Source organism: Paramisgurnus dabryanus, chromosome 14 (assembly GCF_030506205.2).
Source record: "Paramisgurnus dabryanus chromosome 14, PD_genome_1.1, whole genome shotgun sequence".
Classification (NCBI taxonomy): Eukaryota; Metazoa; Chordata; class Actinopteri; order Cypriniformes; family Cobitidae; genus Paramisgurnus; species Paramisgurnus dabryanus.
In genome coordinates this window covers 31,399,169-31,422,569 of record NC_133350.1, presented here as the reverse complement: position 1 = coordinate 31,422,569, position 23,401 = coordinate 31,399,169, and the positions used below count along the sequence as shown (strand labels likewise).

The following is a 23,401-nucleotide window of genomic DNA, read 5'->3' as shown; positions in this document are numbered from 1 at the left end:
TCAGCATAAAAAAATACAGCAATGCGAGCCCATCTGGATTTATTAAGGACATGCAGATTCATAAAAAAAGATATGAATTGCTGTTCTCAATGTACATGTTGTGATTTGCACTCCTCGCAAATACATGTTTATGTATGTTTATGTCTTGTGACAATCTTCTTTTAAAAATGCTGCTGCTTGTGTCATCACAGGTAGTTCCTACAGACCCACTCTGAAATGGGAGCTAATTCATTTTTTTTAAATACGGTCCTACTAAAAGCCAAGTGAGTTCTCAGAAAGCAACGTCTCAGATATCAGGCAAATAGTGACTTTTAGCATCATTAGTCATTTCAACTTAGTGCTCATGTTCTGTCAGTAAACTGTGATTTCAGTTTGTACAATTCTGTTTGCTGATGTGATTCAGGGTTTCTTCTTAATGTAGCTGGCTGTGTTCAGACATGCACATGCACTGTATGAAACAGACCACATGTCAGTCACCACCTTCTGAAGTAATCCTGCTAACACACACACACACACACACACACACACACACACACACACACACACACACATACTGGTTTTTGTGATTTACAAGGACACTTCAGCCCAAACCAGTTTTTTGCTGAATTAGGGGGACACCCCTTTCCACTTGCTCTACAGTGATGTGGAGGATATCAAAAATTTTATTTTGAGCCATACAACACAGATTTCACTTCAAAGTTTGTTTACACACAACACAATGTATAATATAGCAACCAGACAAAATACTAATTTATGAGGACATTTGATAATTAGATGGAAGCCCCACCCATGACAAACGTTATTATGAGGACAGTGATTATGAACACACACACACATGACTTTAAAGTGTATTACAGGGTCCAACGTGAATTAATGGGACATAGCTTAACACAAACACAAAAGTGATGGCAGTGTGCATTAAAGGGACACAACTGATTTACAAGGACAAATGATTAAACACAAACACAAAAGTGATGGGAGTGTGCATTAAAGGGACACAACTGATTTATAAGGACAAATGATTAAACACAAACACAAAAGTGATGGCAGTGTGTATTAAAGGGACACAACTGAGTTATAAGGACAATCGATTAAACACAAACACAAAAGTGATGGCAGTGTGTATTAAAGGGACACAACTGAGTTATAAGGACAATAGATTAAACACAAACACAAAAGTGATGGCAGTGTGTATTAAAGGGACACAACTAAGTTATAAGGACAATCGATTAAACACAAACACAAAAGTGATGGCAGTGTGTATTAAAGGGACACAACTGAGTTATAAGGACAATCGATTAAACACAAACACAAAAGTGATGGCAGTGTGTATTAAAGGGACACAACTGAGTTATAAGGACAATCGATTAAACACAAACACAAAAGTGATAGCAGTGTGTATTAAAGGGACACAACTGATCTATAAGGACATTAGACTCAGCACACAGTAACATTAACATTATAACCTTTCATAAACATACAGTAAAAAACAGCAGTAAACACTGTTAAAACCACAATAAAAGGTTCATGACATATGGGCTTTTAATTTTTTATGTTCACCAAGTTTTTATGTTACTACAGTTTTTGCATAGAAAACGTGCAAAATTAAGTAATTTATGACCTTTTGCACCCTGTTTCTAGTGATAGAAATGGCAAAATATGTGTTCAAGTGTGACAATGTCACACAAGAAACATGTTGTACCGCTCATCTTATACAGTATATTGTGATTTTATGTATATTTGAGTTTTAATAGGTTTTACATGTTTTCATTTATTCTATTTTATTCCGTTAGCTATTTTGTTTTATGTCTTTTGGGCTTATTTAAACAAGAATTCTGACCCTCAAAGACCTGTTAGTCTGGCTTTAAAATGTCCACCTCCACTCCATTTATTATCCTAAATTAGATGCACCTGTTAGCTGCATAAAGACACCTGTCCACCCCATACAATCAGTAAGAATCCAACTACTAACATGGCCAAGACCAAAGAGCTTTCCAAAGACAGAGACAAAATTGTACTGGAAAGGGCAACGGGGAAATTGCCAAGCTGCTTGGTAAAAAAAGGTCCACTGTTGGAGCAATCATTAGAAAATGGAAGAAGCTAAACATGACTGTTAATCTCCCTCGGACTGGGGCTCCATGCAAGATCTCACCTTGTGGGGTCTCAATGATCCTAAGGTGAGAAATCAGCCCAGAACTACATGGGAGGAGCTGGTCAATGACCTGAAAAGAGCTGAGACCACCATTTCCAAGGTTACTGTTGGTAATACACTAAGACATCATGGTTTGAAATCATGCATGGCACGGAAGGTTCCCCTGCTTAAACCAGCATATGTCAAAGGCCCGTCTTAAGTTTGCCAATGACCATTTGGATGATCCAGAGGAGACATGGGAGAAAGTCATGTGGTCAGATGAGACCAAAATAGAACTTTTTGGTCATAATTCCACTAAACGTGTTTGAAGGAAGAAGAATGATGAGTACCATCCCAAGAACACCATCCCTACTGTGAAGCACGGGGGTGGTATTATCATGCTTTTGGACAATTTCAGACCCCTCCATGATTTACTCCATAAATACTTATTTTCCTCATATACAATATATATACAATGGAGTGATGAGGGTGATGACTGTCAGGTGAAGAAGATATATACCGTGGCCAGCGTCATCACAGCTGCCACAACGACTTCAGGATCCAGTTCTGAGGGTGCTGGGCTAAGTTTGGGGTAGACAGTGAGTGCTGGGCTGAGTTCAGGGAAGCCAGGAGAATGAGCGCTTAAGAGATAAATTGCATAGATGGGGAGAAATCATCATGAATATATGATCATCCAGCCCCACCTTAAAACACGCATTAGGGATGGCATCACCCCAGCTTTCCAGATGAGCCAACTCCATGATCTCAGCTACATATTCCTCCAGAGGCAATCCATTTTGCTGAAGGTGAAGAAGCAAGTAGTCCTCTGGAGAATCAATTTTATAAGGTCTGTTCTGTTACGGTTTAGTGGTGGATGATGACGAAGAAGATGAGGATAAATATAAACAAGAACTTCAATATACATTCCCTATGAAATAAACAATAAATCTACATCACAATAACGCAACTTAAACGAGAAAGGACAATGACTAAAAAACAACAGGGTATATATACACAATGGAGTGATGAGTGTGATGACTGGTCAGGTGAAGAGGATTGAAGATGATGATCAAGTGAGGGAGAGTGGAGGATGATGGGAAATTGAGTTCTTAGAGAGATAACTGGGAAAACAAAGGAAAACAGGCAGGCTGACAAAACGGGACTGTAACACACTTAACTCTGATTACAAATTATATTAAGTGAGTATTTAGTAAACGCAAGTGTCTCTTTTATCATAAACCCTTATGTGATGCGATGCACATAGGTTCACATGACGCACAGAACACGTATTTTGACATGACAAGCCACATATATGATGGAAAAGCCGCCACTGGAAAGGGTATTTCTGTTTTCACCTTAAGACTTCAGTGTAACCACCCACTTCAGGTGTTTGACAGGATCAGTCTGATTGACAGACTACATCTTTTAAAGAGTTAGTTCACTACAAAATGTAAATGTTGTCATTAATTACTCTCCCTCATACCATTCCACACCCATAACACCTTCATTCATCTTCAGAACACAAATGAAGATATGTAACACAACTATTAGGTTCAAAGCTCATAAAGAACTTATTGTACGAGCTGTATTACAGGCTGCTGGGATCAGAATGATGACATTAAAGTCTACAGGTTCCCTCAATGCAGACAGACCTTCACCACAAGACCTGTTTTAGGTAAAAACGCGGTGCTGAGTGAAGTGGTGGAGAAACTGAGGACTAAACCACAAGCTGAATATGCTGGATCCGAAACATGTGACATTTGTACTGGGAAAAAAAGTATCCTGTCTGGTGTGTCTGGAATCATACTGTTAGAAAAATTCATCGAGTTTCACTCCAGTAAGCGACACAAAATAAGCGATGACACTGAACGTCTTTAGATGAGCTGCCCTTTAACACGATAAAATCTAAAGTAAATTCTACATTGTATCAGAAGTTGCTTGAAGAACAAGTGAGACCACCTGTCAAAAATGTTTTACCTGAAGTGGAACTGGACCTTGGAACATGACAATGACCCAAAACATAACAAATCCACCAAGGACTGGCTGCAAACTGGCAAAGTGAAAATCCCAGATCCTAAAACCTATTGAGGTCCTGTGGGGGGATTTAAAATGGACTGTATTGCAAGAAACTTCTTAAAGGGTGATGAAGGTCATTAATGATGTTATGATGCGCTAAAAGTTGTATATGTGTTGCAAATCACTTAAAACAATAATAGCTGTCACAAATGATATTACAAAGTGGAAACTAGTTATTTTTGCATTTATTGAGGCCATATTGTTTATCCTGTTTGAAAAGTTAAGTTAAAGCCATGTCACAACGTGAAGTTTGGGTGCATGCTGCTGGTTTGTGGTGGCCTACAAACATACACAGAAAATATGCTTGTAAGGAACATTTCTTTACCAGACAGTTTTGTGAATTGGTATTAGGGATGCACCGAAATGAAAATTCTTGGCCGAAACCGAAAACCGAAAATGAGGAAACCAAGGCCGAAAAACCGAAACCGAAACACCGAAATAAATTATTATGCCAATTATTAGTACAAATGCATTTATGGCTATCACTGTGTACTACCTTTACTAGGGGTGTGTGACAGATCACAGAACTCACGGTTCAGATCACATTACAGTTTTTGAGGCACGGATCGGATTATTTTTCAGATCAGCAAAAAGAGGGTGGGGAAAATCTAATAACAAATAAAGAAATTACAAACATTTATAAAAAAGAACAAAGCTGCACATTAATAAGGGCTAACATTAACATTAGGTACAGAAATCGAATTAAATGAGTCATAACACTGTCTTTATTGTATAAATTAAATATATTATTATTTTTAGAGCTATTTGTCTCTTTGTTAGACTTAAGTAATTGAGGTGTCTCTTTAAATAAGCAGAGACTGGTTTATGACTGTAATCTATACATACACTTAAGACATAAACAAATGTTTTTATTAGAAAAAGAATACTTTGGAGACAATTTTGTTTATATGTGCCCTGTCAATAACAGAAAGATTTTACGTTCGCTTGTTTGCGTCTCACTCGTGTGTGCACTATTGAGGGCACTTAAAAGCGCGCGCGCACACAGAGAACGAAGGCGAATCCCAAACAGCGCAGCATAAAAACGTTACGTTTTTCATTGCTTTATTCGGCACATGTATGTTAATGGACTATACAGTATGAGACACATTTGCGCGACTCTCTCTAAAGTTTACACATCAAGAGTTCTGATCTATGAAGGGCGTACTCACTGTGATGATCACGTCTGGACCGGACACAACCGCATGTGCCTCTGTGCGTACTTTAGCGCCTTTTTGCGGTTAAATACATCCACGCCGCATACATGTTGCTTCAGACAAGCACGTGCAGGGCGCGGTTTCTGTTTGCGTCATCACAACATTTCGGCCGTATTGTTTCGGTGATAAAAGTCTTTCGGCCGAAAGCCGAAAATGCTCTTTTGGGCTATTTTCGGCCGAAAATTTTCGGTGGCCGAATATTCGGTGCATCCCTAATTGGTATTGAGTGCAATCCAGTTCCACTTATCTTCATCTTTTAAAGACACCATACAGGTTAGTTTGTATTAATACACTGTTTAGTATTATAAGTGTTTTCAATACGTCAGCATTTATATGCAAGATAAACTTTGAATAGTTATTTTTTATAGTTATTACTTCTATATACGCTTCATTAGGTTCATATTCACGTTCTCCTGTATGCACATGATGGTCTAACGGCTCAAACTTATAAGGAAGTTAACCTGCACTGTCATCTATCGGATCATACTGTGATTCAGGGAATTCTGGTGCCACTTTAGCTGCTACTCTTGGCATCACTATCCAACTTGCCAATCTGTGTGTGTGTGTTGTACTTATTTACTTAATGTAACTCCCCTTGATGCAATTGCCACCTTTTCTCCATGCTCTACTCTCCCATCTTACCCCCAGATAACAGCCGCTTTTTAAAAAGTTTTTCAAATCCTGTCCCAATTACAATGTAAAATTCCAGTGCAAAGTAGTGGCTTAACAGAAAAATGAACAGTTTCACTTCTACTCTTTGATCTATCACATTATATTGCATTTTAACACAACTCAATGCTATTTTACATATTATCTGTTCTGTTGTCAGACATAAAACGAGTAGCCTATAAAATAGTGACTAAACACGACCCATTACACCTCGTGTTTAATCCAACCAGCTGTTCCTTTAACTGCTGCTAAAATCCTGATTTAGATATGCAACATTGTCTGACAAAATCACCATACATTCACATTGTAGCTTTACTGCTGTTGCTCTTAATTATAATTAATAATCATAATTGTTGTTGTGTTTTGAGCCATTTTTTTATTTTAAATGCGAGTGATATAGCGCAGATAATTCGGTGCAAATTCAGAAATATAAGAGAATACACTGTTGTTGTTGTTACACAGACTTCAGAACACGTGCACGGGCACTAGTGCGACAGCACTAGACTTCACAATTTAATCATAGCGTGTGTGTGTGGCACAAGTAGAAGCACACTATGTCATGATTCTCAGGGAACACAGAATACAGGACCAGACTGATGAAACACAACACTATTTAAATAGAAAAACATGTAAAAGAAAAAAGACCCGCAAGAAGTAAAAACAACACGGAACCAGTAAACAACAATAAACAGACTAGGTAAAACAAACAATAAACTTGACAATGACTTAACTAGACTTAGATTAGACTTAAACACTAGGACTTACTTGGCACAGAGTACAAAACTAACCGGCACAAGCAAACAAAAGGGCATTAAATAATGAGCAAATCAAGAGGGCAATCATGAAACAATAATAAGATAATTAACGAGGAGACGGGGGTCAGGGTAAGGAAATAAGACAAGGAAGCACACAGGAGGTGATTCTCAATGTTTAACTCCGCGTTCCTCCGTGTACTTTCTTTTTTGCGCAAACGTCAACAGTCACGGCTGTTACTGACAGAGAAGACACCTGATCGAGTTCATCATGACTTAACGAAAGGTTAGCAGTAGTGTTTCCCACACATACCCGTTTTCTTGGTCTGAGTCTGTGTGCAAGCTCTCTCCCTCCCCTATGATACAGTATGCTTGTGCACGTGTTCTATAGTCGTAACATAGCAACAGTGTATTCTCTAATTTTTCTAAATTTAATATATGACGTCACATATATGCTAATAGGCGTGTCACGTCATCACCGCCACAGTCTCTCAAAATTCTGTGGGAAACACTGAATGCTAAAGAGGAGCATCGCATGGCCTCTGAAGGAAGTGACTTGTAAGGACCAGTCCTGCCAAGGAAGTATCCTTGACATTGAGAAACAGCTACAGTATAAACAAAGGCCTTGTGCTACCTCAAAAAAGATTTGGGCCTGTTATAATCCTGAAGAGAAAACAGGATACGCACATCCAAAAAAGTCTTGACCAGGTGCAAGATCAAAAGATAAATAAAAAAAACAGAAAAAGTTCTGCACACTGTAAAAAGTCCCTTTTATTTCAAAAGTTAAGAAAGCAAAGTTTCAGTCGAAGACCTTCGTCTGGGAAACACTGGTTTGCCAGACGAAGGTCTTCGACCAAAACTTAGCTTTTTTAACTTTTGAAATAAAAGGGACTTTTTACAGTATGCAGATCTTTTTCTGTTTTTTTCCTGTTATAATCCTGCCACAAAGGACAAAGACTATTACAGGAAGGTAGGGCCATGACACACTATACAGGTGCTGCGTCCGAAACTGCCTTCTTCCATACCATATTTTGGGCAAAAAACAGTAGGCGAGGTGAGTAGTATGTCCGAATACATAGTATTAAAAAAACAGTATGCGAAATGTACCTGGATGACCTACAACTTCCGGTTAGATTTTTCAGTGTGCATATGACTGACACTTCTCTATCCCATGATGCCCCGGGAGTGGAGTTATCCACTGAAGAAGAGGCGTCGTCATATTAGGAAATGTCAGAAACGACAATGAGGCTGTATTCGCACTGGTATGACATGATGTAATGACGACATATGTGACGTATCAACATGGCGGATGTAGTATGTCTGAATGGTATTTATATTACCAGGATTCATACTGTAAGTAGGTACTCTCATTCAGTACGTGCTGTACAGTATGCGGTTTCAGACGCAGCCAGGGTATAGACCCTTTTACAGTTGGTAAACATTGTGACGTATTTGTGTGGGCGGGGCTTAGCTGGAGGCAAAAAGAGCCGCAGAGGCAATGCTGACAAGCTTAAGATAGCACGTTTTAGGAGGGATTTATTAAACATGGATGCAAACACTGTCAGGACCGCGGGACCGTGACACGTATTTTTGTAAATTAACTCTTGCGATTTTAAGGTTTTAGATATTTCCTAGACAACATATGAATTACTTTCAGGTGGTTTGGGTAATTTTGTCTAGGCTTACTGTCTTATGTTACCTATCGCTGGGCTAACTATTGATTATTTTATGAGACTATTCAAACGATGGCATACACATCTATCGCTGTATGTTTGTTTAACATTTAAGCTAAACAATAGCGCGGTTGGCGACTTTTCACCTATAAAACAGAAACTTGCTGATTTGTAATAGATAAAACCAACACAACAGTAAATATGCATAGATTATTTTACCTGATATGAAGTGTGCACTGCAAACACAAGCATTATTTATGATAGTCTCCGTCTAGTCTGTACGCCGTATTGCATTCAACCACAATTGTCTTCTTGATTTCTGTGAAGCAATGTCTGCTGGGATCCGGTAAAACTTTATTTTTGAACCAAAAGTGCTGTTCCTTTTAATCTGGCAGCAAAAAACACAACAAGATGACATTTTAAAGTCAAAAACTCAAACTTTTAGCGCGCCGGCTATGAGTTCCTACTTATTTTTTGCCTCCAGCTAGAGCGGTGACGTTACAGTGACGTGGGCGATTAAGGGGTCTATATAATAAACATATGGATGTAATTCACTCTGTACGTATCAAATAGCATTTAAACAATAAAACATTACAAAGTTGTTGCATACAAAGAATTACAAACACAAAACCATGGTTCATTCTGAGTGTACTGCTACCCATCCCCCAGAGTGTACAGTAAGACACCATTAGTAATTACGAGGACGTACAAACACAAAACCATGGTCCATTCTGAGTGTAGTTAGAGAAACACTGAACTGCTGAACATCCCCCGGAGTGTACAGTAATACACCATCAGTAATTACAAGGACGTACAAACACAAAACCATGGTCTATTCTGAGTGTACTGCTACCCATCCCCCAGAGTGTACAGTAAGACACCATCAGTAATTACGAGGACGTACAAACACAAAACCATGGTACATTCTGAATGTAGTTAGAGAAACTCTGAACTGCTGCCAATCCCCCACGGTGAAAAGTAAGACACAATCAGTAATTATGAGGACGTATGAGCACAAAAACCTGGTCCATTCTGAATGTAGTTAGAGAAACACTGAACTGCTGAACATCCCCCAGAGTGTACAGTAAGACACCATCAGTAATTACATTGACATACAAACACAAAACCATGATCTATTCTAAGTGTACTGCTACCCATCCCCCAGAGTGTACAGTAAGACACCATCAGTAATTACGAGGACGTACAAACACAAAACCATGGTCCATTCTGAGTGTAGTTAGAGAAACACTGAACTGCTGAACATCCCCCAGAGTGTACAGTAAGACACCATGAGTAATTACAAGGACGTACCAACACAAAACCATGGTCTATTCTGAGTGTAGTTAGAGAAACACTGAACTGCTGCCCATCTCCCAGAGTGTACAGTAAGACACCATCAGTAATTACATGGACATACAAACACAAAACCATGATCTATTCTAAGTGTACTGCTACCTATCCCCCAGAGTGTACAGTAAGACACCATCAGTAATTACGAGGACGTACAAACACAAAACCATGGTACATTCTGAATGTAGTTAGAGAAACTCTGAACTGCTGCCAATCCCCCACGGTGAAAAGTAAAACACAATCAGTAATTATGAGGACGTATGAGCACAAAAACCTGGTCCATTCTGAATGTAGTTAGAGAAACACTGAACTGCTGAACATCCCCCAGAGTGTACAGTAAGACACCATGAGTAATTACGAGGACATACAAACACAAAACCATGGTCTATTCTGAGTGTAGTTAGAGAAACACTGAACTGCTGCCTGTCCCCCAGATTGTACAGTAATACACCATCAGTAATTACGAGGACATACAAACACAAAATCATGATTTATTCTAAGTGTACTGTTACCCATCCCCCAGAGTGTACAGTAAGACACCATCAGTAAATACGAGGACGTACAAACACAAAACCATGGTCGATTCTGAGTGTAGTTAGAGAAACACTGAACTGCTGCCCTTCCCTCAGAGTGTACAGTAAGACACCATAAGTAATTACATGGACATACAAACACAAAACCATGATCTATTCTAAGTGTACTGCTACCTATCCCCCAGAGTGTACAGTAAGACACCATCAGTAATTACGAGGACGTTCAAACACAAAACCATGGTACATTCTGAATGTAGTTAGAGAAACTCTGAACTGCTGCCAATCCTCCACGGTGAAAAGTAAAACACAATCAGTAATTATGAGGACGTATGAGCACAAAACTCTGGTCCATTCTCAATGTAGTTAGAGAAACACTGAACTGCTGAACATCCCCCGGAGTGTACAGTAAGACACCATTAGTAATTACGAGGACGTACAAACACAAAACCCTGGTCCATTCTGAGTGTAGTTAGAGAAACACTGAACTGCTGAACATCCCCCAGAGTGTACAGTAAGACACCATGAGTAATTACGAGGACGTACAAACACAAAACCATGGTCTATTCTGAGTGTAGTTAGAGAAACACTGAACTGCTGCCCATCCCCCAGAGTGTACAGTAAGACATCATCAGTAAATACATGGACATACAAACACAAAACCATGGTACATTCTGAATGTAGTTAGAGAAACTCTGAACTGCTGCCAATCCCCCACGGTGAAAAGTAAGACACAATCAGTAATTTTGAGGACGTATGAGCACAAAACCCTGGTCCATTCTGAATGTAGTTAGAGAAACACTGAACTCAACACTGAACTTTAGCCTGCCAGTGTTTAGTCAGCACTGCAGTCACAATATAGTGAGTGTTCAACTAGCAGACACAGTGTGGTGACACTGTTCAACTAGCAGACACAGTGCGGTGACAGTGTTCAACTAGCAGACACAGTGCGGTGACAGTGTTCAACTAGCAGACACAGTGCGGTGACAGTGTTCAACTAGCAGACAAAGTGCGGTGACAGTGTTCAACTAGCAGACACAGTGCGGTGACAGTGTTCAACTAGCAGACACAGTGCGGTGACAGTGTTCAACTAGCAGACACAGTATGGTGACAGTGTTTAACTAAAAGACACAGTATGGTGTCAGTGTTTAAGTAGTAGTCACAGTTAGTTACAGTGCTTTCCTAGTAGTCAAGGTGCGGGACAATGTTTACCTAGCAGACACAGTAGAGTGACAGTGTTTAACTAGAAGTCAAAGTATGGTGACAGTGTTTAACTAGAAGTCATAGTTAATGACAGTGTTTTATTAGCAGTCACAGTGCGGTGACAGTGTTTAACTAGCAGACATATTGCAGTCAAAGTGTTTTATTAGCAGTCACAGACTAGCGTGGTGACAGTGTTAAACTAGCAGACACAGTATGGTGACAGTGTTTAACTACAAGTCAAAGTATAGTGACAGTGTTTAACTAGAAGTCATAGTTAATGACAGTGTTTTATTAGCAGTCACAGTGCGGTGACAGTGTTAAACTAGCAGACATATTGCAGTCAAAGTGTTTTACTAACAGTCACAGTTAGTGACAGTATTTAATTAGCAGTCACAGTGTGGTGACAGTGTTTTACTAGCAGACATATTGCAGTCAAAGTGTTTTACTAGCAGTCACAGTTAGTGACAGTGTTTAATTAGCAGTCACAGTATGGTGACAGTGTTTAACTAGAAGTCACAGTTAGTGACAGTGTTTTATTAGCAGTCACAGTGTGGTGACAGTGTTTAAATAGCAGACACAGTATGGTGACAGTGTTTAACTAGCAGGCACAGTATGGTGACAGTGTTTAACTAGTAGTCACAGTTAATAACAGTGTTTTATTAGCAGTCACAGTGCGGTGACAGTGATAAACTAGAAGACATATTGCAGTCAAAGTGTTTTACTAGCAGTCACAGTTAGTGACAGTATTTAATTAGCAGTCACAGTGTGGTGACAGTGTATAACTAGCAGACATATTGCAGTCAAAGTGTTTTACTAGCAGTCACAGTTAGTGACAGTGTTTAATTAGCAGTCACAGTATGGTGACAGTGTTTAACTAGAAGTCACAGTTAGTGACAGTGTTTTATTAGCAGACACAGTATGGTGACAGTGTTTAACTATCAGACACAGTACGGTGATGGTGTTCAACTATCAGACACAGTAAGGTGACAGTGTTTAACTAGAAGTCATAGTTAGTCACAGTGTTTTACTATCAGTCACAATGCAGTGAGATTGTTTAACTAGCAGACATATTGCAGTTAAAGTGTTTTACTAGCAGTCACAGTAAGTGACAGTGTTTAAAAGCAGTCACAGTGTGGTGACAGTGTTTAACTAGCAGACATATTGCAGTCAAAGTGTTTTACTCGCAGTCACAGTTAGTGACAGTGTTTAATTAGCAGACACAGTGTGGTGACAGTGTTCAACTAGCAGACACAGTGTGGTGACAGTGTTCAACTAGCAGACACAGTGCGGTGACAGTGTTCAACTAGCAGACACAGTGCGGTGACAGTGTTCAACTAGCAGACACAGTGCGGTGACAGTGTTCAACTAGCAGACACAGTGCGGTGACAGTGTTCAACTAGCAGACACAGTGCGGTGACAGTGTTCAACTAGCAGACACATTGCAGTGACAGTGTTTAACTAGCAGACACAGTGCGGTGAAAGTGTTTAATTAGCAGTCACAGTGCGGTGACAGTGTTTAACTATCAGACACAGTACAGTGACAGTGTTAAACTAGCAGACACAGTACGGTGACAGTGTTAAACTAGAAGACACAGTATGGTGTCAGTGTTTAAGTAGTAGTCACAGTTAGTTACAGTGCTTTCCTAGTAGTCACAGTGCGGGACAGTGTTTACCTAGCAGACACAGTATAGTGACAGTGTTTAACTAGCAGTCACAGTATGGTGACAGTGTTAAACTAGAAGTCATAGTTAACTCTTTCACCGCCAGCGTTTTTAAAAAAAAGTTGCCAGCCAGCGCCAGCATTTTTCATGATTTTCACCAAAGTTTAATGCCTTCCAGAAAATGTTCTTCTTTAAATATATAAACATACAATATACCAAATGAAAGAACAGACCCTCTGCTTTCAAACAAAAAAAAACGTTTCATCCTACCTTTAGTGGTTCTTTTGCAATCAGCATTTGAATATGGGTAGGTTTTTGCAAAAACACCATATTATGAGCAAAAAGCTGATATAATTCCATTTTTATGACAGACTTTTCATAGAGATCCCATTCAGCGCGATCTTTAAAACCGACACGGACATGCAGCTGCTTGCCATAGGGCAATACTTCCGGTTTTAAAAAGTTGCGGAAGGGCGCCACCTGGTGGATAATAGCGGTATTGCGGAAAGACGGAAAATCTCGTCATTGGCGGGGAAGCGTTTTCTCTTAATTGACGAGATATCTCGTCAATGGCGGGGAAAGAGTTAATGACAGTGTTTTATTAGCAGTCACAGTGCGGTGACAGTGTTAAACTAGCAGACATATTGCAGTCAAAGTGTTTTACTAACAGTCACAGTTAGTGACAGTATTTAATTAGCAGTCACAGTGTGGTGACAGTGTTTTACTAGCAGACATATTGCAGTCAAAGTGTTTTACTCGCAGTCACAGTTAGTGACAGTGTTTAATTAGCAGTCACAGTATGGTGACAGTGTTTAACTAGAAGTCACAGTTAGTGACAGTGTTTTATTAGCAGACACAGTATGGTGACAGTGTTTAACTAGCAGGCACAGTATGGTGACAGTGTTTAACTAGTAGTCACAGTTAATGACAGTGTTTTATTAGCAGTCACAGTGCGGTGACAGTGATAAACTAGCAGACATATTGCAGTCAAAGTGTTTAACTAGTAGTCACAGTTAGTGACAGTATTTAATTAGAGGTCACAGTGCAGTGACACTGTTCAACTAGCAGACACAGTGTGGTAACAGTGTTCAAATAGCAGACACAGTATGGTGACAGTGTTTTACTATCAGACACAGTACAGTGACGGTGTTCAACTATCAGACACAGTAAGGTGACAGTGTTTAACTAGAAGTCAGAGTTAGTCACAGTGTTTTACTATCAGTCACAATGCGGTGAGATTGTTTAATTAGCAGCACAGTGCGAAGAGATTGTTTAATTAGCTGCACAGTGCGGTGACAGTGTTTAACAAGAAGTCACAGTTAGTGAGTTTTACTAGCAGTCAGAGTCAGTGACAGTGTTTTACTAGCAGTCAAGTGTGGTGAAAGTGTTTAAGTAGCAGTCACAGTGCGGTGAGAGTGTTTAACTAGAAGTCACAGTTAGTTACAGTGCTTTCCTAGTAGGGGTGGAACGGTACACAGAAGTCACGGTTCGGTTCGTACCTCGGTTCAGGCGTCACGGTTCGATTAAATTTCGGTACAATGGAGGGAAAAGCAAAACAAAAATGCAGAAGGCAATTTTTTTAGTACTTAAGATAATCTTAAAAACATAGGTGTCCTTATCTGTGTTATTTTGAGATGTCATGAATATGAACTGAAATGCATTTAACATACTATCTCGTATTACAAAAATCAGGGATGTGATTCTTCCGGATTAATCCGGAATTCCGGATTATCCGACCTGAAAATGTGACCTACGTGAATCATGCAGATACGTAAAAAAATAGGGGGGAGGGGGTATCTCACAGCCGTCACCATGGTAACCCGGGACGGAACCACAATCGCCGTCCCCGCGCAACAGGGCCACACCGGGCGGCACGTTAGATGACAAAGAGATGCATTTTCCTTCCTTTCCAAGTATCAACAAGGACGTGTTTCCAACCGTTCGCAAATGGCGGATGGCGAAGTATGATTGTATTGGTCAGATCAATAAAGCTCCCTGCGAGGGGTCCTGCAGTGTACCTCAGTCGCCCTCGCGGTACAGTGGTATCGTGAAAAGAACATCTCCAGATCGGATGATCTGGGTATGTATTATTGCTTGTGTCTATCGAAAAAGGAATCACGATCTCGATTCATACCCTGCATTCAGATGCACGTGTTCACGTATTTACATTAAAACAATCCAGATGTTATGTTGTCAAACTTGCTTACACTCACACAGTGCAAAACCAAACCCTATTCATTCACCAATCAGACCCGATCGTTTCTCTCCTCTCTTCTCCTCATTTGCGACGTTTGGCTGTCACCCGCGTGACGCGAAACAAAGCGGCAAACATATTCTGCGTGATTCACGTAGGTCACATTTTCAGGTCGGAAAATCCGGAATCACATCCCTGAAAAATGTATACCACTTTAAGTAATCTTGTATTCATCTTACATACAAATATGAGTTCAAATGTATTACAAGTGTTACCTAAATACATTTTAAAATTACATTTTGGCCTTATTTCATATTAATGTACTAAAGAACAAAAAAAATAGTCTTGTAGGATGAATTAATAAGGTGTGTACGACTTCACGGGGCGCTGTAAGAAACGTCAAGTGGATGACGTCAGAGTAACGCAAGAGCGATTTGAAATCAGCATCCTCTGCAAGATTTCTCGCGGTACTCTGACGCTGATGGCGCTGCGTAAAGTTGAGCACACTTAAAAAAAAGCAGCTGGACTCGACAGAACTGCCCTGTATTTGCCTGCGCTTTGTCCTTAAATTGTATATACAGGACAATTTATCTCCTACTTCTCAGCGTGAGAAACACAAAGTGTGGCGTGTGAGCGTGTAAACTAACTGAAATGCGTGTGTCTCAAGGTGAATGCGTGAGACTTGAAAGCCCTCATTATATGTATTTCCACTCACATACCCAACAACTGCTGAGCAACGCCCACACACAGTCCTCGTCTTTACCAACACTCTCTCGCCTGTACTACTATAACTGACTGGAAAACCATAGTTTTGCCAAACTTGCGATCTTAAAAAGGCCGGCGGATCTCCTAACTCCTGTGGAACATCACCACTTGCCATACTCGCTGTCGCTGCTCGCTCACTCACTGACTGGACTGGCATCGACCTGACAAAAAACTGCAGAGTGACAGAGAATGTAGACAGGCTCTGATAAAGCGCATACATAGGCGGAGCTCGGCTGCATCGGCGCCAATCAGAGCTTCAGAGCTAAAGCGGGGCTACAGATTAGCTGTCCATAAAAAGCCTGCGTATTTAACAGTAGTTCCACATACATTAATTATTTTGCACGTAAGTTTTTTTATTTTCATACCGTGCATTCTCCGTTTAAATTCATGCACCGAACCGTGACCCCCGTACCGATTCGGTTCGAAACGAAAACATGTACCGTTCCACCCCTATTTCCTAGTAGTCACTGTGCGGGACAGTGTTTACCTAGCAGACACCGTATAGTGACAGTCTTTAACTAGAAGTCACAGTATGGTGACAGTGTTTTACTAGAAGTCAGAGTTAGTCACAGTGTTTTCCTTGTAGTGACAGTGCAGTGAGAGTGTTTATGTAGCAGCACAGTGCGGTGACAGTGTTTAACTATCAGTATGGTGACAGAGTTTAATGGCAATCACAGTGCAGTGAAATTAGTCAGTTTATGATATTTTGTTTTACGTGGTATTGCTAATGAATAGCCAAACTCTTGAAAACGAACTGTAGCAACAGTTTTTATCTGGGTAGGACCTAAACTCTGCAGGACAGTGGTTCTCCAAAAGCAGAGTTCCCTTTACCTTGGTCATCATCTTTCCAGGATACAAACAAACACTTCACTGGCAAATACCTTCTTTGTTCTATCATCTGCTGGACAGTTGAGCAAACCTTCTGTCTGTTTTTCATCTTAGAAGTTACCTGTGAAAAGTGAATCAAGCTTTAATGATGAACAACGTATTCTTTGCTCTTGTGTAATTGATAGTACTTGTGCAATAAGTTATTTCACAGAGCAGATGTTTACATTTAGGCTTAGTCCAAGACCAAAATTTAAATACACGTGATTCTTAGTACTGTGTGATGTTATCTAGATCAGTGGTTCTTAAACTGATGTATGGTGAATTTGCCTTTCCAGCAACTTCTATATATTTGACCTCTTGCCAACAGTGACAGTAAAATGTTTAAAATCATCTTTTCATACTAAAAACTGAGGCTCACACACATTAAAAAAGATTTAAAAATGCACTGATGATCAAAAAGGCAAAACCATAGGTGAAGGTTGAGATGATAATTATTATTGGTGTCAAAATTTTTTTTTTGTTGTCTGAAAAAACAGTTTCTAAAGACCACAACTAAGCTATAACTAAACAACCAAATGAATAAAAACTCTAAAAAAAAATAACTCTTTACACTGTTCACCCTGTCCAATATTCCACATACACCTGACTTTGAAAGTATGGTGCTACATTCTTGATCTTTAAATTGAAGTAAAAATGAAATCCCAGGACACTTAAAACAACCAAGAGAGATTAACTTTGCTACCTGTTCTATCACTGATGTGAAAGTGCGAGACAAGCGGTTATTTTAATTCAGTCAAGTTTGAAATCGCTTTTATCCAGTCATGACGGTTCACACCACAAATGAAAACGCAGGGTTTAGGGATGACAGTGTGAAACGTCAGCTTATGAATACCCAGGGTTATCTCTTAACCTCTGGTTAAGTATGAACAATGTGAAACGTGAAACAGATAACCCAGGATTCTGTTAACCCAGGGTTTAGAATAACCCAGGGTTAACTTTTCCAGTGTGAAAAGCCCTATTGTGTCAGAAGCTGATGCTATGAGAGCTCCTCCCACTTCCATTTTCTCTGAAGCTGGCGTGCAGACTGTCCTTCTATGTCCACACACAGGCTTAGATGGGATAGCGCTGCAACCTGTGAACGTGTGCTGGGCTAAATAGATCCCAGCATAAAGCACCGGCATAAGTGCGCTGTACAGTGCTTTCTCATCAGGCATGTGTTCATTGCACAGTCGCAATGTCTTGACTCAGTATTGTGCACTGCAACGATAATGTGAAAGGACCGTGGCAGATGGGGTGGTCTGCCTCGAATAGAAGCAGTAGGCCGCTCTGAGTACTAGGATATAAGAATACCCGAAGCAGTAATGCAGAGTTCAGACTGCATGATTTTCAAACTAGTGGAGTCACAGATGTTTTCACTTTGCGCGACTATCTGGGGTAGCATGACTATCTGGGGAACTTCCAGCTGTCCTGTATTTTGCTCTCTCATTGGCTGTAGGTCATTGGCGATGTTTTTTTAGTCAAAACACATTTCACACGGGATGATTTTGAATCGCTCAGATCACGTCTTTGATAATTTACACTGTGTCATTGTCACTCGCGTGCACGAGCATCGATTTGCCTGTGATTTCAGGCATTTAGCTGCAATTTCTCAAAACCTGTCGGCGAGTCAAAATCAGGGCTAAAATCGTGCAGTCTGAACTCTGAACTCAGCATAAGTTAAAGGGGTAAACACTGCCGGGTAAGATAAAGGGGTAAACACTGCCAAATGATCGAGACATTGCGGCCCCATTATGACATGCATGCGGGTGCCCATTATATGCTGTCCGCTGTGGAATAACCCCCCTGCTAAAGACAGGCATGTGGGGTTTGCAGTAGTGAAAAACATTACCAAAATATTGAACATAAACAACTGTTTTAAATCAAAATTAGATACAGCATGTTTTCGGTTGTGTAGATGTAGTAGTTTGCTATTCATTTTGAAACGTAAACATTCAGACCCTTTGCGCTGTTTCTATCTCATGTTAAAGCAGTAAAGCAGGGCTATTCAATTGGCGGCCCGCGGGCCAAACCCGGCCCACAAGGTAATTTGATCCGGCCCTTTATGTAGTCTGTTAAAAAGACATCTCTAGAATAAAGTTAGACAACGGGCCCTACAGTTACGAGTTGATGCGCGTGCGTCTGTTTCATACAGCATGAGCTGCAGAGCGCGAGTCATGTGACTGGTGCGAGCAGCTGTGTCACGTGTTTATATTCGCGCTTAGGCATGGGCCGATTACCGGTTTCAAGGTATACCGAGGTTTAAAACAGTCAAGGTTTCAAAACCACTAAAATGTTCTGTGATACCGTCTCCAAGGTATGAGCTGTGTTTATACAAAATTCATTAAATCATGAAGTCATGTGATTGATTTGATGTTTACATTTAATATATATTACGAAAATATTATATATGTTTTGAAAGCATATTATAATTTAAAGGCTTTATTGTACCTGGCATTTGAAAATAAGACATTTTAGTGTTGCAATGGCAATACCGCAACACTGTGAAACCGTGGTATTTTTGCTAAAGGTTATCATACCGCCAGAATCTTATACCGGCCCATGCCTATTCGCGCTTTGGTCCACAAGTTCAACGCGATCGCCTCCCCCGCTCGCGCTCGCGTCTCAAGACGCGATAGCTGACAGTGGTGAGTTAAGAGACCGGACTCTATGGTGGTTTTAACTTTATTTGTAGTATTTCCAGCTTAAAAACACTACCCTATCGCTCACAGCCCAGCACCTGCACCACTTTATGCGTATCGTGCTGACAAACATACACCTGATTTTACTGCTCTTGCGAAATCTAAAAACATATTGTCTTATTAGAAGGTAGCCTAATGTTTGCCAATTATTAAGATGGCTGTTTTAGTTTAAATAGGGCTACTGTAATAATTAGCTTTGACAAAAAACAGCATAAAACAATTATGTTCCATATTATAAACTTTTTTGTTATGTGCACCGAAGTGAGTAAATGAGTTAAATTCTCAATGAGTGTGATATGGATCTTATTTACCTATTTAAATGTAGAATAAAGCTTACTTGGGCATCTTACAATGCACTTGTTGTTATGCAATTTCTTAAATACAACATATGAACATGTCTGGAAGTAGAAAAAGCCTACTTAGACATCTGGCAATGCACTAATGTTGTTGAATGCAGTTTCAAAATACACGTTTGTAGAAAAAGCCTATTGTACAATGCACTGATTTTGTTTTTAAGCAGTTTCAAAATATAACATTAGTATGTTTAAATGTATGAAAATTTAATCATCATCACTGTTATATCTTCGGACCCTCATTTGAGATGCTTTTCATGAACTGGCCCCCACGACAAACTAATTGAATAGCCCTGCAGTAAAGTAACCGATGTTAATTCGGATTTTTGCTCTTTGCTGATCCAGACATTTTTTGTCATGGTTTGACTCTGTTTACAGAGGAGACATGAACGCGCTGATGACGTATGATGTCTGCGTGAACGCAGTGGCATGCAAAACACGTTCACAGAAGAGGAGCAAAAATTGCATACGTCCAATTATTGTATTTGGTCCAAGTTCAATGATTTGTTGAATGTTTTGGTCCTACACCTTTCACAGCTAACATATTTATACAAATAGATTCAAACACATTAACATAGTGATTGCTATCAGGATGTGAGGAGACTTTTAACCAGCATAACTAAAAAAAATTCTAGATCAAATCAGACCCTGCTTTTAACACTGAAACACTTGTTACAGCTCGCTACGCACACAAAGGGTGGCAGTTACATATGTTTGTTTCGGGGAATCTGCTGTTTTTTACAGGCCTGTGAGGTTAAACTTGGCTGAACTTATGGGGACGTTGGTATGCTGTGAACGAGAGGATGCCGTGCGCTGAACATGACAGGCTCCAAAGAAACTGGGGCTGTTCATGTCTGAGCAGTGAACGAAGTGAATTATGTTACAAGGCAGATGCCAGAATGAGGGTCTTTTCATGTATGGGGAGCGGCTGAAGCAAGCTGTGATCTTACAAAACTGAAACCTATGGTCTGTCTATGTATTGTGCACACTGTGGCGAGTTGGTGGGAAAGGGAGGCTTATACACGTGGCTCTCTCTGCAGTGTGTTGTGGTCACAATCAAGAACAGGGCTGAGAGCTGTGCGCTGTGTTAAGACGGATCGCTGCACGGGGGGCAAGGAATGAAGCGAGGAGCTATATCCATGTAAATGTTTACCGGCATGCATGCAAGGGTCATGGGCTTTCTGTCCGTAATGCGTGCGATTCTCTCTGGTGATGATTCAGCATCACGATGTGGAGATAAATAATCTATGAATTTACCACATAGACAGGCTATATAGTGTTGGAAGGCACTTCTACACAGCGTTATGGTCGGCATTGGTCAGTACACTGGCATTGTTCAATAAAGCTTCAGAGAAAAGGCAAGTGGAAGAAGCTCCCATAGCTTCAGACGCAATATCAAGAGACCGTTCTTGAAAAGGAACAAAATAATTTGCAAGACCTGAAGGAAGAGACAACTATGAACAACTATCACAAAACATTAAAACAGGCATTTATCATTCAGGTAACATCAAGCAGTACTAAGAAGAAGCTTCATGTAAAAACTTAAACTGGATTATTTTTGTAAATTCAGTTATTATTGTGTTGGGGACTATATGTAAACCACTGTCATCTAAAATAACTTGTTCAAGTTAGCATTAAATGAAAAACAAACTTCAATTTTCATCATTCCTCTTATTTTTATTAAATTACCAAATATAGATGTATTGTAAACTTATGACCACAACTGTATGTGAGCAAATGTAAAGAAAACATGTTATCACTATCGATCTATTCTAAAAATCTTGATGGGAATAAAATCAGTACATTTATAAGAGGGTTTAATTACTTAATACAACTATATGATGAGAAAATCAAACCTTATGAAATGAACCATAGTTTAAGTAGTTAGCCTATTTTTTTAATAAAAGTAAAACTGTAGAAACCCCAGATTTACCATGGTCTTCTGTTACTATAAAACCATGGTTTATTTTCCTCAGGGAATGACAAATAAATATTACAAATAACGTAGTTACAGTTACAGTTTTACCATGTAACCACAAATTAACCATAGTTTTGCTAGTGTAACCATAATTTAACCATGCTATGTAAAACTGTGGTTTCACAAATGATAATCTGCCAAAAAAGACATGGTTACTAAGTTACACTTTTACTATAGTAAAACCAAGGTTAATTTTCATAAGGTTGCTAATGCTAACGTGGTAAAAACAGTTTTAAAACTTTAATAGCAGCTGTTTGCTTAACATTGTATAAATCTTACCTGGAGTCTTGTAACTTTGATGATTTAATCGATGATTTATCCTCACATGTGGTCTTCTCAGCAGATTTTACTACGTTAATCCATGCATCAGTTCAATCGATCTGAAAGTGTTTCCAATCATATTGTTCCTCTGTGCTGTTATTGATATAGTTGTGGTATGAACACTGCGATCATTTTATATTAAAAACGATTTTAGAACTATATTTTTATCGTTTTCTTCCTTGATGTACATAACACAATCCTTTGACAAATCCCGAAATTATGAGGACATCTGGCTGTCAGCCAATCGGAAGCGGCGATTTCATACACACACATGAATATTAATTAGGAGGTGCAGTACACCAGACCGGCCTACAGGGGCGCAGTCTCGATACACACGTCATACACAAAGTCTGGTCATTGTGACTTATGGAGACTTTCGGAGAAAATGAGAATTTAAGCTCCTCCTACCCCTAGAAGCACTTCTACATTGCCCGTATTATGAGGACACCGACCCTGTCCTCATAATACAAAATGTCCTCATAGTGTGGCGTGTATTCATATGAAATGTCCTCGTAAATCACAAAAACCAACACACACACACACACACACACACACACAAGCAAATTAAAATCTTATGCACTCCGAAGAATGCATATAAACACATGTCTATTGACAGCTAAGAAAGGGTGAAAGAAATGAATAAGATCCAGCAAACTAAACTTTTCAATGGAATGAATATGCAATAAAAACACAGGAAGTAACAATGCGGTCATGAAGTGTTTGACTTGTTATACCTGGAATCCTGCTTAGTATTTTGTTGTCACAAGAGACAAAATAGTTCAAGTGAAAAGTGTGTAGTGTCCTATGGAAACGCTGGATTACAAGCTTGCGTGTGTGGTTACATCCTACTGTATATCTCTTATTATGCTGTGCCATAAGTTTTTACTCTACAAAGGCAATCCTTTAGCACCATTTAATAAGGGGATTACCGATTGTTTCTTAGACAGAGAAAATGAGAAAACATT

The 23,401-nt window shown here is 39.7% G+C and overlaps 1 protein-coding gene across 2 annotated transcripts in view; it reads left to right on the top strand.

Annotated features, from left to right (window-relative positions):
• rargb (retinoic acid receptor, gamma b) overlaps window positions 1–23,401 on the top strand; it is a 105,199-nt gene that overhangs the window by 24,054 nt on the left and 57,744 nt on the right. The window lies entirely within an intron of this gene.